The sequence below is a fragment of the Antechinus flavipes genome, chromosome 6, assembly GCF_016432865.1.
Source record: "Antechinus flavipes isolate AdamAnt ecotype Samford, QLD, Australia chromosome 6, AdamAnt_v2, whole genome shotgun sequence".
Taxonomy (NCBI): domain Eukaryota; kingdom Metazoa; phylum Chordata; class Mammalia; order Dasyuromorphia; family Dasyuridae; genus Antechinus; species Antechinus flavipes.
In genome coordinates this window covers 3270865-3287920 of record NC_067403.1, presented here as the reverse complement: position 1 = coordinate 3287920, position 17056 = coordinate 3270865, and the positions used below count along the sequence as shown (strand labels likewise).

The 17056-nt window shown below is 42.5% G+C and overlaps 1 protein-coding gene across 1 annotated transcript in view; it reads right to left on the bottom strand.

Moving 5' to 3' along the window:
* ZNF518B (zinc finger protein 518B) overlaps positions 1-15521 on the bottom strand; it is a 45959-nt gene extending 30438 nt beyond the window's left edge. Inside the window, exon 1 of the mRNA XM_051966534.1 lies at positions 15320-15521. The gene's annotated coding sequence lies outside the window, so the exon portion shown is untranslated. The remainder of the gene's footprint in view (positions 1-15319) is intronic.
* Between the last annotated feature and the right edge of the window lie 1535 nt (positions 15522-17056).

Here is a 17056-nt window from a genome sequence, read left to right as displayed (position 1 = left end):
GGTTCCCCACAGAATAACTTTTTTGGCAAGTGTGCATTTGGCATCCGAACAGTGTGGCCAGCCCCCAGAGGTGTGCTCTCTGCAGAAGAGTTGGCGTGCTGGGCAGTTTAGTTTGAGACAGGAGACCAGGGTCCGGCCCCTCATCCCATCAGGGCATCCTGAATCAAATGGAGTGATTCTGTCTCCTGGCACAGAACTGGCTCACGGCCAGGTTTCATGGGCATGCTACAATGTGGTCGGCACAACGACACATAACGGACCTTCAGCTGGAGGTCCGTCTGATAGTCTTCTCTCCCAGACTTCCCTTAGAGACGTCCAAACACTGAGCTAGCTCTGGCAACATGGGCAAGCCTCTCTCAGTGTGGGCATCCCTAGGAAGTGTCCTGCCAAGGGAAGGGCACTTAGCGCAGCATCCAAAATTTCTCCATTTGTGGTACTGATGGCTCCCCATTTGGACGGCTCGGTGCCAGTGAAAGCAAAGATTCCTTGGTGTGACATGTTCAGCAAAGCTGGCCCATGATATCAGAGACTTGGTTCATCCGCTGTGGCTCTGGGCTTCCAAGGCCCCTCCAGCTTCGTCTTGGCTGGTGGCCTTTTCAAGTTGAAGAATTCACCATCACCTCAGTAACTAACCTTGATACCAAGAGGATAATAAGGAGACAACCTCCCCAAATGTTTGTTTGATAGCAAAAGCAGTGATCTGAGGGAAATCAACAAAATGATAAAGAGCAGACTGGTAAAAATAACAAACTAAAAATCCCCAATGAAATACCCTCTTGGAAATCCTAAAAATTAAAGGTGAGATTAATAAAATAGAATAAAAGAAAACCATTGAATACACCTCAAAAATGGTTTTATGAAAAAGCCAATAAAATCAACCATTTGTTAACATGATTTTTTAAAATGAAAACTGAGTCATTAGCATCAAAAATGAAATGGGTGAATATGCCACAATGAAGAGAGAAATCAAAAGAATGGTTAGGAGTGATTTTGGTCAATTATATGTCGAGAAATTTAAATGTTCAAGTAAAATGAAAGCATACTTAATAAGTAAGGTGGTACCTAAATCAGGAAGAATAAAAAAAGTAAGAAAATTATAGACTAATTTCATTAAAGAATATGGATGCAAAAAAGTAAGAAAATACCAGCCAAAATCTAACAATAGATTACAAAGAATGTGCATTGTGACCATGATATGCCGTGTTGTGCCAGGAATGCTAAAAATTAGTAACATGATTCTACTTGGGCTCAGAACCCATGGCCTTCTGGATACTATCTCTCTCTGAACTCCCCACTTCTCCTCTGAAGCTAAAATGAGCTCTTTAGCTGCAATCACCAAAACCATTTGGTACTGGCCAAGAAACGGATTAGTTGATCAGTGGAATAGGTTATGTTCACAGGACAAAATAGTCAATAACTATAGTAATCTCATGTTTGACAAACCCAAAGATACTAACTTTTGGGACAAGAATTCATTATTTGACAAAAATTGCTGCAAAAACTGGAAATTGGTATGGCAGAAATTAGGCATGGACCCACACTAAACACTGTATACCAAGATAAAATCAAAATGGGTCCATGATTTAGGCATAAAGAAGATTATAAATAAATTAGAGGAATAGAAGATAGTTTACTTCTCAGAATTTTGGAGGAGGAAGGAATTTGTGACCAAAGAAGAACTAGAGATCATTATAGATCACAAAATAGAAAATTTTGATTACATCAAATTAAAAATCCTTTGTACAAACAAAACTAATGCAGACAAGATTAGAAGGGAAGCAACAACTGGGAAAACATTTTTACAGTCAAAGTTTCTGATAAAGGCCTCATTTCCAAAATATATAGAGAATTGACTCTAATTTATAAAAAATCAAGCCATTCTCCAATTGGTAAATGGTCAAAGAATATGAACAGACAATTCTCAGATGATGAAATTGAAACTATTTCCACTCATATGAAAAAGTGTTCCAAATCACTATTGATCAGAGAAATGCAAATTAAGACAACTTGGAGATACCACTACACACCTGTCAGATTGGCTAAGATGACAGGAAAAAATAATGATGAATATTGGAGGGGATGTGGGAAAACTGGGACACTGATGCATTGTTGGTGGAGTTGTGAACGAATCCAACCATTCTGGAGAGCAATCTGGAATTATGCCCAAAAAGTTATCAAACTATTCATACCCTTTGATCCAGCAGTGTTTCTACTGGGCTTATACTCCAAAGAGATACTAAAGAAGGGAAAGGGACCTGTATGTGCCAAAATGTTTGTGACACCCTTATCTGTGGTGGCTAAAAACTGGAAACTGAATGGATGCCCATCAGTTGGAGAATGGCTGGGTAAATTGTGGTATATGAATGTTATGGAATATTATTGTTCTGTAAGAAATGACCAGCAGGATGAATACAGAGAGGCTTGGAGAGACTTACATGAACTGACGCTGAATGAAATGAGCAGAACCAGGAGATCATTATACACTTCAACAATGATAATGTTTGAGGATGTATTCTGATGGAAGTGGATCTCTTTGACAAAGAGAAGATCTAATTCAGTTCCAATTGATCAATGATGGACAGAATCAGCTACACCCAGGGAAGGAAGACTGAGAAATGAGTGTAAACTATCTGCATTTTTGTTTTTCTTCCCAGGTTATTTATACCTTCTGAATCCAATTCTCCCTGTGCAACAAGAGAACTGTTCGGTTCTGCACACATATATTGTATCTAGGATATACTATAACATATTTAACATGTATAAGGCTGCCTGCCATCTAGGGGAGGGGATGGAGTGAGGGAAGGGAAAAATCGAAACAGAAACGAGTGCAAGGGATAATGTTGTAAAAAATTACCCTGGCATGCGTTCTGTCAATAAAAAGTTATAATTTTTAAAATGAGCCCTTTAGGCTGGATGATTCCTCGGATTTCCATCAGTAGTGGTGTTTCCCTTCTGAGAGCCTTTCCAGCTCTAATATTCTGTGAGCTTACCCCCAGAGCTTCCTCAGCCTCTTGTGTTATTGTATTGTTGTGGCTGAATCTGGTTTGTGGGGTTGGGTTCTGCAGGTTCTGCCTCTCTAGAATTTGTTCGAAAGCACTCAAGTTCCTCAGAGGAGTTTTTTCCACATCGTGCTCTGTCCCACTCCAGGGGGGTCTTCAGGATCTTGGAAAATGGTGGGGGGAACCATCCTTTATTCTGACCTGTGACTGAAATCGAGCATTTCCTTGCCTTATGATACAGGCAACAAAGAGTACGTATTCTGAGAAGGGATCCCGAGGTTTCATCAGACCCTCAGACAAATCCATGATACCCAAAGAGTCCTAGATCTAGTCCAGCGTCCTCATGCTACAGACTGGAAAGGGAAACCCAGCCACATTAACAGGACCCCCTGGAGGGCACCTATGGGCCAGGATGTGAATGGATGTGAACCTCAGCCTTCTGGCTCCAAGTATGGCTCCTTCCTCTTCATCACCAGCGTGAGAACAGCTTTCTATTACAGAAAAGAGACAGTTTCAATATCATTAACAAAATGAATGGACATTCTGAACTCAAAGGATTTCAGAGATCCTCTCCAATTCATCCCCCCCTCCCATTCGACAGATGAGGATATGGAAATTCCCAAATGTTATGCCATTATCTATCACACAAGTAACAAAGTCAGAATTCCCATCCAATATATTACAAATTCAAGGCTCTTATTTTACACCATACTATTTCCTCTTAAATAGATTGAACCATTCATTAAACATTTATTAAGTGTCTACTATATTGAAAACCCTATGGTACAATGAAGTGATGAAGGTTAAAAAAAATAGAGTACTTACCCTCAAAAATTCACAATCTAGTTGGGCAGAGGGGAGTGAGGAGCACAGGTCACACCTAAAAATATATGTAACACAGGATACGGTAAGGAGGAAGAGAATGAGTTATATAAAAACAAATGCAAAACAATTAGACAAAGTTTTGAGGTACGATTTGGAAATGAAAGTAAAAATACTCTTACCTTGGGAGGATTAAAGAAGTAGCAGAAAAAGTTTCATCGATCCATTCTTTTTTGCTGGAACGCAACACTCAATAGTATTATGGCAAGCTTACCGGGCAGCAAGCATGTTCTAGATCTGCCTTTGTCATTAAATTGGCTGCAATGCCTTCTGTAAATCAGTTCACTCTTCTGGACTCTAATTTATCTATAAAATGACAAAATTAGGCTAGATGATTTTTGAGATCACTTGGAGCTATAATACTCAAAGGGTGGTTGTTTACAATGCGGTGATTCGAGGCAATTCCAATAGACTTAGGATGGAAAATGCCATCCACATCTTGAAGAAGGAAGACTTCCAACTCTGACCTGGCATCCTCCCTCTGGCCAATTGGCTGCTAGATGCCCAGAACCATGGCAGAGGGAAGGGAGAGGAAAAAATCCTCTGAAGCCCCCAAGGGGTCTTATTTAGGACAGTCACAAACCTACACTGCTTCAAGCTCCTCTGAGCTCAGGTATTTAAATCCCCCCAAGGAATACCCAATTTGTATCTTCAGCCAAACTCTCATCCCTTTCTTGACTCCTGATAAAGGGACCAGAGCATGGATAACTTCTTTATACATTAATGTCTCATCTATGACTCCATTCAGTGACCACATCAACTGCGGTGATGGGTAAGAGTGTATTGGAAATCCTAAAAAGATGAGAAAGATAAAGTACTTTCATGTTGTGGAAGACCTTAACTGTGAAAAGAAATTTGAGAATTTTGCTTAAAAATCTTGAACAGCACTTACCTGCATAGTAAGTAAAAAAGCGAAATACATTAGCAAGATTATTGTGGCAAAAAAACAAAGGATGAATTAAATTAGGAGGAGGAGAACCCGGATAGGGTAAGACATAGTAGTAATTTCAGGAATATTGTTAAGCAGTAATGGGGCCCTATATAAGGATATCGGTAATTGATAAGGTCAGAGGAATATATGGATAGGATTACTTCTATTTTTCAGCTTCATTTGTCATCATTCAAGCAATATGATATTCTAATACTTAAAGGAAAGACTTTTTTTGAGGCAGGAGCTTACCAAGCCTTCCTGAGTCTGCCTGCAAGATTAAGTTCTTAACTGTTTCTACTAATCAATTCCTTCCCTCCTTTTCTCTTCTTTCCCCTTTTTCTTCTCTTCCTTTACTTTTTTTCACCACTAATGGGGACTAATTTGGATGTATGGCTTGCTTCTAAGATAGGTACTATATCTGCATAAGGCACTCCTTATTTTTAAAAAAAATGCTAAAACTAAGACAAAAAGAGGACAGCCTTGCCCCAGATTATATACTTAGAGGGAGAAAAACATACTTTAATCTGTAAAACAGATGTGTGCCCTCCCCAGTGCACAGTTTGTTGTGAAGATCAAATGAGACCATGTGTTTAAAACACATTGTAATCCTTAAATTGCTATTCCAGTGGGAACTATTATTATTTTTATATAAATGAGGGCTTCCTAATACTTTTTCTTATGTTCTAGTTTCTCTCACGAGACAAGATAATTGGTCACAATATATTCTATAAAATGTGACCATTTTCTCCAGTGTTTATAGTCTATAATGTGTTCCTTTGAGGCACAGATTAAATGTCAATAGAGAATAGGGTTCTCAGTTTACATGACATTGTGCGAGTGGGTGATGAAAGTGCAGGTGGTTGACCAAATCCTGCACTTATTCTCAAATACAAGTTCTCTCAGCTCTTGTGGGCAGTAGTATTCCATCTGCTTGGGGCGAACAAATTCTCCTTCTGTCTTGGAGATAATTTAGTTAATGATAGCAGTTACTATGAATTTCAAATCCAGCCCTAGAGGGAAGCAAAGTCTCAGGGGAAAGAAACTGAGCAATGGCCACAGGAGCGAATAGGATTGTCAAAGTCTACAGTAGTAATGGGCAAATTTTCCTTTATCCCTAGAGGTAACAGAAAATCTCTAGGGCATTACAGAAAATGTAAATTATTCTGATCCTCACAGAATTTTCCCACTGGAAAGAACCCAGAGAGCTTTCAGTTTATCCTTTCATTTTATAGAGGATCTGAGGAGCAGACAAATGCCTTGTTCAAGGTCATCCAGCTAATTAGTAGCAGATCCAGGAAGAGAATTCCAGCCTCTCAAGAGTGGCTTTTTTTTTTTTTTTTAAAGTCTAAGAGTTTGGAAGTTGAATGGGAGGATTATATTGCTAGCAGTAATGACAATTTTTTTTTTCAGTTTAGAAGTTAATTTAATTTCATTTAAAATGCTGAGGGGATAAGAACTGATACTGTTATTATCTTAATGTGAGCCCTTATCACCACAGACCTGGGATAATGCAATAGCATTATGGTTAATTTCCTGGACTAAAGTCTGCTTCAGATCTGATTTTATTTAAGTGTCACAAAGTCTCACCCTCTGAAAAGAGCCTTTCCCATTCTTCCTTAATCTTAACACCTTTTCTCTGTGATTATCTGCAATTTATTCTCCTTTTTTTCTTATTTGTACATGTTATCTCCTCCATTATACTGAGTCCTAGAGAGGAGAGGCTATTTTTACCTTTATATCCTCAGTACTTAGTATAATCTCTAGGACTTGTGTGTTTGAAAAAGGCTTGTTGACTTGACTTATTAGGCGTATATTGACCATATCACTTATATACCATAAAAGAATAAAATGTCAAATGATAGGGAAAAAATAAACAAGAAAACTAAATAGATATTTAATGTTAATAGATGCACAATTCCAATTTAGGGAAAAAATAGTATACTACTCAATAGCTCTAGAGCTATACAAATAAAATCATTAAAAAGATACTTAAATGGGAAAGCAATTTTGCATTCAACGTTTCTGATTAAGGCTTCATTTCTAAAAACATAGAATTGACTCAAATTTATAAGAATTCAAGCCATTCCCCAATTGATAAATGGCCAAAGGAAATGAACAGACAATTTTCAAAGAAATTAAAACCATTTTTAATAATATGAAAATGTGCTCTAAATCATTATTAATCAAAGAAATGCAAATTAAGACAACTCTAAGGTCCCACTGCACATCTCTCAGATTGGCTAAGATGACAGGTAAACATAATGATGAATGTTAGAGAGGATGTGGGAAAACTGGGACACTGATGCATTGTTAGTGGAATTGTGAATGCATCCAGCCATTCTGGAGAACAATCTGGAATTAGGCCCCAAAAGTTATCAAACTGTGCATCCCCTCTGATCCAGCAGTGCTACATTGGGCTTATATCCCAAAGAGATAAAGGAAGGAAAGGGACCTGTAGGTGCTAATGTTTGTGCCAGCTCTTTTTCTAGTGGTCAAAAACTGGAAATTGAATGGATGCCCATTACTTGGAGAATGATTAGGTAAATTGTGGTATATGAATGTTATGGAATATTATTGTTCTGTAAGAAAGGACCAGCAGGATGATTTCAGAAAGACCTGGAAGGACTTACATGAACTGATGCTGAGTGAAATGAGCAGAACCAGGAGATCATTATACACGGCAATATCAGTATTACAGGACGACGGCCATGGCTCTTTCCAACAATGAGATTACTAATGCGAATTCCAATGGTCTTAGGATGGAGAGAGTCAGAGAGAGAACTGTGGGAACTGAGTGTGAAACACAACATAGGATTTCACTCTTTTGTAGTCGTTTGCTTGAATTTTGTTTTCTTTCTCAATTTTTTTTACTTTTTGATCTGATTTTTGTTGTGCAGTAAGATAATTGCATAAATATGTATGTCTATATTGGATTTAACGTATTTTTACCATATTTAACATAGATTGGATTACTTGCCATGGAGGGATGGGGGTGGAGGAAAGGAGAGGAAAATTCAAAAACAAGTTTTTGCAAGGGTTAATGTTAAAAATTATCCATACAAAGGTTTTGAAAATTAAAAGTTTTAATAAAAATAAATTTACATAATGGGGTATTAAAAAATGATACTTTACAGAATTATGCAAAATAACAGGAATTTATTTGGAAAATAAAAGGTCAAGAATATTAAGGGACATAATGAAAACTAAAGTAAGAATGAATAGGGTTTTATTGCTATAGATCTCAAAATAAACTACATAGTGATTATTCAACTTTCTAAACCTGGATTAAAAAAATGGAAAAGTAATCTTTGGAATGAAGTAAATATTTTATACATTAAAATATTAGATAAATACAAACTACTGGGGAAAGAACATCTTATTTGATTAAAAAAACTACTAGAAAACTTAGAAAGCAGTTTGCTGAAAAAATAGGTTAGATCATCTTATAACATGTATCACAAACTCCAACTACATAAAAGACTAAATATGGCATGAAAGATATATCTTCATAATTATGTGTAAGGGAAAAAAAGAGAGAAAAATTAGCCAAAACATCTCAATTATTTAAAATGTAAAAGATTTTGAATAAATAACCCATTTTATATGCATGTATTTATATATATCGTATTATACATATGCATACATCAGTCATTGCCTCAAGTATCTGATAAAAGTCTGACACATTTATATCAATTCCTTGTAGATTTTTTAAAGTTCAATATGTAGTCCTCAAAAGACAAAAGGTCAAAGGACATGAGCAAAGAACAGTCAAAAGAACATAAACTATCAATAAGTGAAAAATGTCCAAAATTATGCCATATCAGAGAAATCTGAAAGACAGTGTGATGTGGATAGAGCTGACTGGATCTCAAACGCCTCGTTCAAGTTTTGCTTCTTACACTCACTGCCTTTGTGGCCCTGCTCAAGAAACCACAACTCTCTAGTGTCTTGTCCCTCTGAGAAACCTCCAAGAAGGGGACAACCTGAAGGGAGAATGGGTCCTGTGTTAAGAACCACCCTGCCACATGTATGTGGTGTCTCTATGCACAAACACACCTCTATTTTCCTGAGCACTTGTATCACATCAAGTTACTATTAATTTATTTATCTCATATGGAAAAAACTACAGCAGGACTCAAGAGGCTCAAGTCGGAACCTTTCTCTATTCTGTTGTAAGAATAATACTCCACCCTCCAGGTTTGAATTCCTTCTTTTGTCTTGCAAACTCCCAGGCTTTAGAAATACATTTTGGCCCCAAAATACTTCCCTAACTCCTACATCAACAAGTATGTCCTAAGCATGGCCTCTGAAGAGAGCTTGGTGAGAGACGCAAGGAAGCACTGCGCTAACATTTATATAGCCTTTTCAAGTTTTTATATAATGGGGCTTCTCCGAGGAGTTTTTACCATGTAGAGAGACTACAGAGTATTCTTCCAGTGTAGTCAAGGTAACAGATAAAAAATACCCTGCAGAGACTGGGATAAAAAAAACAAAACAACAACAGAAAAATGGTGAAGGAAGGAGGGAAAAGAAAAGGAACTTGGAGGTCAAAAGAAGAGTGGGAAAGGAAAGAAATCAGGAGGAAAGGAAAGAAGGGGAGAAGATAAGAGAAATCCGTAGTACCATTAAGTATGTGGATTTCTTTTTTCAGGTCCCAGTGAAATGTACACAGAAGGCATATTACACAATGAACAACTGGGAATGACGTCATGTTCTCAGCGTACAGTGATCCCAGACATTTCTGAAGGACCCGTGATGAAAAATGCTATCTATCCTCCGAGAAAGAACTGATGGACTCTTAATACCGACCCAAGCTTGCCGGTTCTTAATTTCCTTCTCCCCCTTTTTGGGGGGGTTCAAGCTTTTTTGCACAAAACGACTAATACGTTAGTGTTTTACATGACTGCACAGGGTAAGCCATGTAATATAGGATATACCATTTCAGGGAGGGAAGAGGGGATAGAGAAATAGACTTGGGAACTCGAAACCTTAAAAAGGTTGTCTTTACATATAATCTGGGGAAAACGTTATTTTTAAAATTTTAAATAATGTTTAACAGAACTAATCCACAACTAATTTAATTTTCATCGATTCATTTTAAAATCAAAATCTCTGGGACTTCTCTCATTAACTGGGGTGGGGGGCTCTTCCCCATATACATGTACATGACTGCACAGGGTAAGCCATGTAATATAGGATATACCATTTCAAGGAGGGAAGAGGGGATAGAGAGATAGACTTGGGAACTCGAAACCTTAAAAAGGTTGTCTTTACATATAATCTGGGGAAAACGTTATTTTTTAAATTTTAAATAATGTTTAACAGAACTAATCCACAACTAATTTAATTTTCATCGATTCATTTTAAAATCAAAATCTCTGGGACTTCTCTCATTAACTGGGGCTGGGGGGCTCTTCCCCATGTACATGTACATGACTGCACAGGGTAAGCCATGTAATATAGGATATACCATTTCAAGGAGGGAAGAGGGGATAGAGAGATAGAATTGGGAACTCGAAACCTTAAAAAGGTTGTCTTTATATATAATCTGGGGAAAACGTTATTTTAAAATTTTAAATAATGTTTAACAGAACTAATCCACAACTGATTTAATTTTCATCGATTCATTTTAAAATCAAAATGTCTGAGACGTCTGTCATTAACTGGGGCTGGGAAGAGCCCCTATCCTTATGATGTTATTGTTGGTTGTTCTGCGGTGGCGTACCCCTCTGGGTTTTCTGGGCAGAGACACTGGGGCGGAGAGGGGCGTGGGGAGGGGGTTGCCATTTCCTTATCCATCTCGTTTTACAGAGGAGGACACGGAGCCCAGCGGGGTTAGGCGCCTTACCCAGGGTCACACAGTACGTGTCTGAGGCCAGAATCACGGAAGCAACCCCTCGTGGCCGGGTCACAGAACCCTGGCGTGGTCAGAAGCATTGCCCCTGGCTCTCCCCCAGCCTCCTCCCTTCCCGTTTGTCCCTCACTCGCGCCGGAGGAATCAGTGAAGAGGGCCCTGCTGGGCTCCGCCGGCCTGGCCTTAGCCGCCGCACTGCCCCCAACAGGATGGGCCCCAGCCGATGGCGGCCCCCTCACCCCACGGACTGTGGGAGGGGGTGGGGAGGGCTTTAAGGACCTCTGCGGGGAGGGGGGAACCCCTCGCGGGAGGGAGTGTGGATTACACGGTGGATTGCAGCGGGATACCGGCAGCCACTTGAGGGACAAGCCGGCCGGACCTCCGGGTACGGCTAGTCCCGCTGTGGAGTCCCGGCTGCGGGGGGAGACCCCAGGAAGGCGTGGAAACGCTTTCCATCTGCACCCATTCCCCTTCCTCTCTCCCCTGTGTCTCGGGAACCCGACCCGGACAAACACCAGCCTCAGGGCTGGAATCTCCAGGTAATGCTACCATTCGGGAGAATTAAGAATCCTTAGGGATTCTCTGATCTTTCCCAAGGGAGATGGGCTGTGGTGGCGGGTCTTTGTTCATGCCGGGGACCAAAACGTCATCACTGTGGACGCGAGATAGGTGCCGGCCGTGGCCCATCGGGCCGACACGAGCCCGAGCGGTTCCGCCACAGGCAAGGGTCCGCATTAACATGTAGAGGGGAGCGCATTTAGGGGATCCTCGCCTCCCATTTCTGAGCTTGCGCACGTCTGCTTTGCTCGTGCCTTCCTCGATGGGGGTACGCCAGGCCGGGCTGCCCCGGGCTGGGGGCTGCCGCCTCCCAAGATCCACCCATCGAGAAGGTCCTTGAACTGCACCTTCGGACCTCTGTGGGAGCAAGGTCTCCGACCAAAGTCTTGGAGACCGAACAATACGGCGGCGTATCAGAGGCGCGCCTAATGCAGACTGCCTGCTTTGTGCTCCTAGATTAGAGTCGGGAGTTCTGAGGCAAGCTCCTGCTGAGAACCATCCACGGGCTTTGTGGCTCCCCTGGTCCCCAACAACACTGAGAAGCACAAAGAAGGAGGGCGAGCCGGGCGCACCCTCTCGTTGCCCGCCAGCTTTCCTCCCGAAAGTCCAAAATGTGCGGCGCCATAACAACCTTGGTACGCCCACTCCCTCCAGCCGGGATTCAGACTCCCGTCACACATGCTTGGAAGGCAAATCCCCGGCATCTGGTGTTTAACCCAAGAGAAAGAACACTCGGCTTTTCTGGTGGTCACTGCTAAACGAGACCCTGCAAGGATGGGGGGGGGGAGGCGGTGGAGAGGAGGAATGGGGTCACTCTCCAGAGGCTGGGACAATTCACCCTTCCTTTTATGCCAACAGCATAAAGATGCACTTTTTATGCACCAGGTCACAACTCCCCATTCTACCCACAATTGTACTAGAATGGGGCGCCCTTTGCCTCTGAGCTCCGGTTTCCTTGGAAAGCCCAGCCTGAAGTTCTTTGTGGATGGATCACCGTGAACCACAGAGGCAATCTCTTATAGCTGCCATACTCGGACTCCTTTCTGGGTAATTGGGAAGCTGTGCTCAGACAATTAAACCGCCAGGTTTGTCATCTACAGCCTTCCAGATTCAGATTAATGTGGTTCCTGTAGCTAATGTGGATCTGGACAGGAAAAGCCAAATTCCAATCCAGCCTCAGACACTTACAGGGCAAGTCACTTCACCTGTCTTTGCCTCAGTTACCTACACTCCAAAATGGAGAGAATAGCATCTCCCTTTCAGCATCGCTCTAAGGATAAAATTAGGTAATATCTGTCTATTACTTTGCAAACCTTAAAGCACACACACGCATTTTAGCTATTACCATATACAGCACCCTCATTGCATCTTTGGTCTCTGCTTTCTGACATAATCTAAGTGCTTCCCAAAGGTGGAGATTTTATCTTCTTGCATCCAGGGGACATCATTTAGTCCAACCCTCTCATTTTAAAAATGGGGAAATGGAGCTCCAAAGGGGATAAATGGTTTCACACTAAGTCACATAAGGCACTAAAGGCAGAGTTGGGCCTTGAACCTTCTGACTTTTCATACACCACACAGCTCCCAGCCAAGTGAAAGATCCAGGTGGTATCCTCACAGACCACTCCTTTCTCTGTACATTTTACAAAATACTTTCCTAACAAAAACTGGCAAATAATGCAAGTGTTAGTGCAGCCATTCTGTAGATGAGAAAACTGAGGACCAGAGGCCTTATGTGTCTGCACATAAGAGTCACACACAGCCTTTATTCAGGGCTGTGCTTCGGGTTTTTGACTGGAGAATCATCTATCCACCATACTGTTTATCAAATATGGTAAATTGCTCCTGTAAAGGAACAAAGGTTTTCAATCAACCTTTTCTATTTATTTAGACTTAAATATCTTATCTTCCTCAGTATTTTACTGCAAGACACACAGGATGGCTGAACAGGTAGAAATGACAGCTTTCCCATTCTGTTTCTTCCCACACCCCGCAACTAACTAAAGGGACACATCCGAGAAGCAAGATGGCCTTTTAGCCCGACTCATTTTTCCCATTTGGGAGCCAAGTTCGAATGTAAACAAGGCATTGTCTTCTTGGTATTTAAGATTTCTTTTTATTCTTCTCTGAAAACAAGAGAAAGCAGTTCTTTCCACTACAGCTGCGAACACTTTATACTGAACTGAAGCATTGCAAACTCTTTTTTTGTTAAACTGGAACACGCTTGGAGACATGGACTCATCCCAGGGTTGGACACATTAGATAAAACACAGAATTTGGAATCTGAAGGTGGGAAAGCACCTAGAACACAATATTAGTGTTCAAAGGGACTTTAGAAGAGAGAACATGGAATGTTAGTTATAAGGATCTGAAAAACTGGGCCATAGAATGCCAGAGCTGGAAAAGCTTCCAGAGCAGATCATCTTAGAGAGGAAGGAGTATTTAGAATGAAGACCATAACTGAAACAAGACTTTGAGAACAGAAGGTGAAGAATGAGAACAGCTTTTAAAAGAGGGGAAAGGACTTGCCCAGAGTCACACAGGGAGTTGGTACCCTGCCAATCCCAAATTTCAGTTTGAGTTTCTGCTCTGGTACTTTTCATTTTATTCCATAATACTTATTCTTTCAACAAACAAATCTTGATATCAGCATCAGAAATATGCCTCTTTAAAAAAGAAAGAAAGAAAAAATGATGGAAGTAAAGAAGGAGAGGGGAGACAAAGAAAGTGAGGGGGGGCAGTGGGGAGAGGGAGGGACAGATTTCTTTAAAGGGACCGTTCTTTAGACAAAGGAAAGAAAAAATGATGGAAGCAACGAAGGAGGGGAGACGGAGGGAGAGGAGGGCAAATAGGAAAAGAGGGAGGGACAGAGGAGGAAAAAGAGAGGGGGTAGGGAGCACACAGACTTAAGGGTATAATAGCCAGGCTCAGCATAGGAGGGAGGCGGGATAGAAAAACAACAAATGGGATGGTCCCAGGCATCCTCGGCTCACCACTTAGAAAAAAATGAGCAACAGACGAGACAGGGATGAGGCCAGGGGCTGTGCAGTGTGAAATGTGGTGCTGACTATAGTACAAGAAGGGTTTAGGGAAGACATGATTTAAGCGCATTTGTTAACAATAGCAGTTAAACACACACTCATTCCGAATGCATAGACTCCATTTGACCATGTTCTCCGAGCCCCTAACCTGACCAGTCAGTGGGCTTTTCAGCAGCCCCTCTCTTCGATGATGATCCCCCTCCCCTTGGCCACCCCCCTCAACCCCCCCCCCCCAGCAAAATTCTCCCCGCCTAGACTTCCTGGACCTTAGGATCCTCTCTAGAACCCTTTACCTCCTTATCCAATTGCCAATGATGCTTCGCGGCTTAGCCTTGCATCCCTCCCTCCCTTCGGGGCTTTGTGCGGATGCAGTAGAACAAAGGCGGCCATAGTGACCCAGCCCTAACCCACCGAGCTGACGCGACCCCCCCCTCCGGGGGCTCCTTGCTGCTGGGCAAACCAGCTCTCCCTCCCCCTGGGCCATTCCGACCCCTCCTCCGGAGCAGCGCCCCCCCCCTTCTGCTCTTCCTCTCCCCCTCCCCAGAAGCCTTATTCTTCACCAAGGCAGAGGCCTCGGCTGGTTCTGGTGACGTCATCCCATCTTGTCTGTCCGCCATCAGCCACTTTTCCAGTCTGCCCCCCTCCTGGCCAGCGCCCACTAAAACGCCCCTGGCTTTCCTTTCACCTTCCCTCCATGCTCTTTTCTGCTCCTCCAAAAGCCAGCAGCTCAATCGCTGCTTCCTCTTTCAGCCCCCTCGGGGTCTTCCCGACCTCCTCACTGAACCCCAAGCGCCTTCTCCAAAGCGGCCGCCAAACCGGGGCCCTTCCCCTCGGCCCTCTCGGGCCTCTCGTTCCTGGCTCCTGGATGGCCCTCCCTAGCTGTCCTCCCGCCCACCCGAGAGCAGCCCCGGCTCCCCGCCAGACCCCACCCCAGACCGCTCCCTCAGCTCCGAGGACTCTCCAGGCTCCGCCGCGGCACTCGCTGACCCGCCCCCTTCAGGATGTCCGGTGCATATGTCCAGGACAAAATTCCCATCTCCCCCCAAGCCCTTACCTCTTCCTCCTTTTTCAGTCCTTGCTTCCAGGCCCGCAGGCTCCCCACCGCGGCTCAGCCTCCGCGTCCTAGCCGCTGCCAGGGGCTCTGGGACTTCCTTTCCACTAGCTCTGTAATAGCCCCTCACCACTCTGGCCCTGCCACACCGACTTTCGTGGGCTCACACCGGGACGTAGAAGCCTCCCACTCCCGGGTCTGCCTGTCCCTCCCCACCGCAATACGTCCTCCTTCCAGCTGCAAGGAATTTCCATACTTAGTCACTCCCACCCTAGCCGTGGCTCCCTATTGCCCCTAAGCAAACACAAAATGCTCCCTGATATTTACAGCCCCCCCTTCATCATCTTGCCCCTTCTACATTTCCTGTCCTCTTACACTTTATTTCCCAGCAGATAAGCTTCAATTCAGTGCCACTGGGCATCCGGCTGTTTCATCAATAAGATTTCCCATTTCTGGGTTCTGGGCACAACTCTGGTTGTTCCCACCCCCAACCCCCAATCCCTGGGACACTCACCACTTCAACTCTGACTCCTGACCTCCTAAGGCTTCCTTTCTGTCCCAAATAAAATCCCACCTTCTACCGGAAACCTTTACCAACCCCTGACTTTTAATGCCCTCCCTTTGTCCATTATTTCCTATTTATCTGCAGATCGCTTGTATACATATATTTACACGTCATTTTCCCATTAGATTGTAAGCTCCTTTGGGTGGAAACTTTGCCTCTTTTGTATCCTTAACCGTAGCAAAATACCTGGCATATAGTTGGTGCTTAGAAATGCTGACTGATTTTTCTGGTGTTTACCATGTGCCGGGACACTGTGTCAAGTGCTTTCCAAATCTTACACCTCACTTGATCCCCACAGCAGCTTTGGGAAGCAGGTGTTATAATCATTTTATTTCATTTTACAAATGAAGAAACTGAAATGAACAGAGGTTAAGTGACTTGCCCAACTAAGAAACGGCAGAAGTTGGCTGTGCACTTCTTCCATTACCAAAGGAGGATTATCTCTCTGTCTAAATGGCTAAGTCCCAGCCTCTGTTTAATGATCTTTGCTTTACAGATGGCAAAAGAGAAGAATACTGTTTGCCTTGCAGGTATTTGAAAAAGCATTTACTGTAGCATCCGGCACATAGTAGTTATAAATACTTCTTCCCTTTCTATTTCTTTCCCTTTCAGAATCCAGGTCCAAAGTCTATTCATTGTGTGAAGTAGCCACTTCTAATTTTCAAAATCGCTTTGCATATGCCATGTTATTTGATCCTCACCACGACTCTGAGATTGAGAAGGGTTGAACTAATTCACACCCCACCAAGAGTGTGTATGTCCCTCTCCTCCCTAAGCCCTCCAACATTGATTGTTCCTATTTTTGGTCATCTTTGAGATTTCAGTTTATACCTTGCAAACTGACATTTTTAATGTAATGTAGCATTATTATAATCTTCAGGCTTTGGAAGGAAGTTGCAACAATGAAGATCTCAGATGACTCGTTTTTTACCTTCCAGCCAAGGCCAGGATTCACTCTACCCGGTAAATTGTTTCTAGTGGTTAAAGCTACCCAAAAAGGCAGAAGTCATAGTGACAGAAAATAAAACTACGGATATGACATAGAAGCTGAAATTCTCATCGGTCTATATGGTCTCCATTGTTAGTAACTTAACCCAGCCATCCGGTCTTTAGTTAGGCTGAAAATCAACCTCTGAGACTCATCCTGATGAACATATCTTTAGACAAGGCTGGGG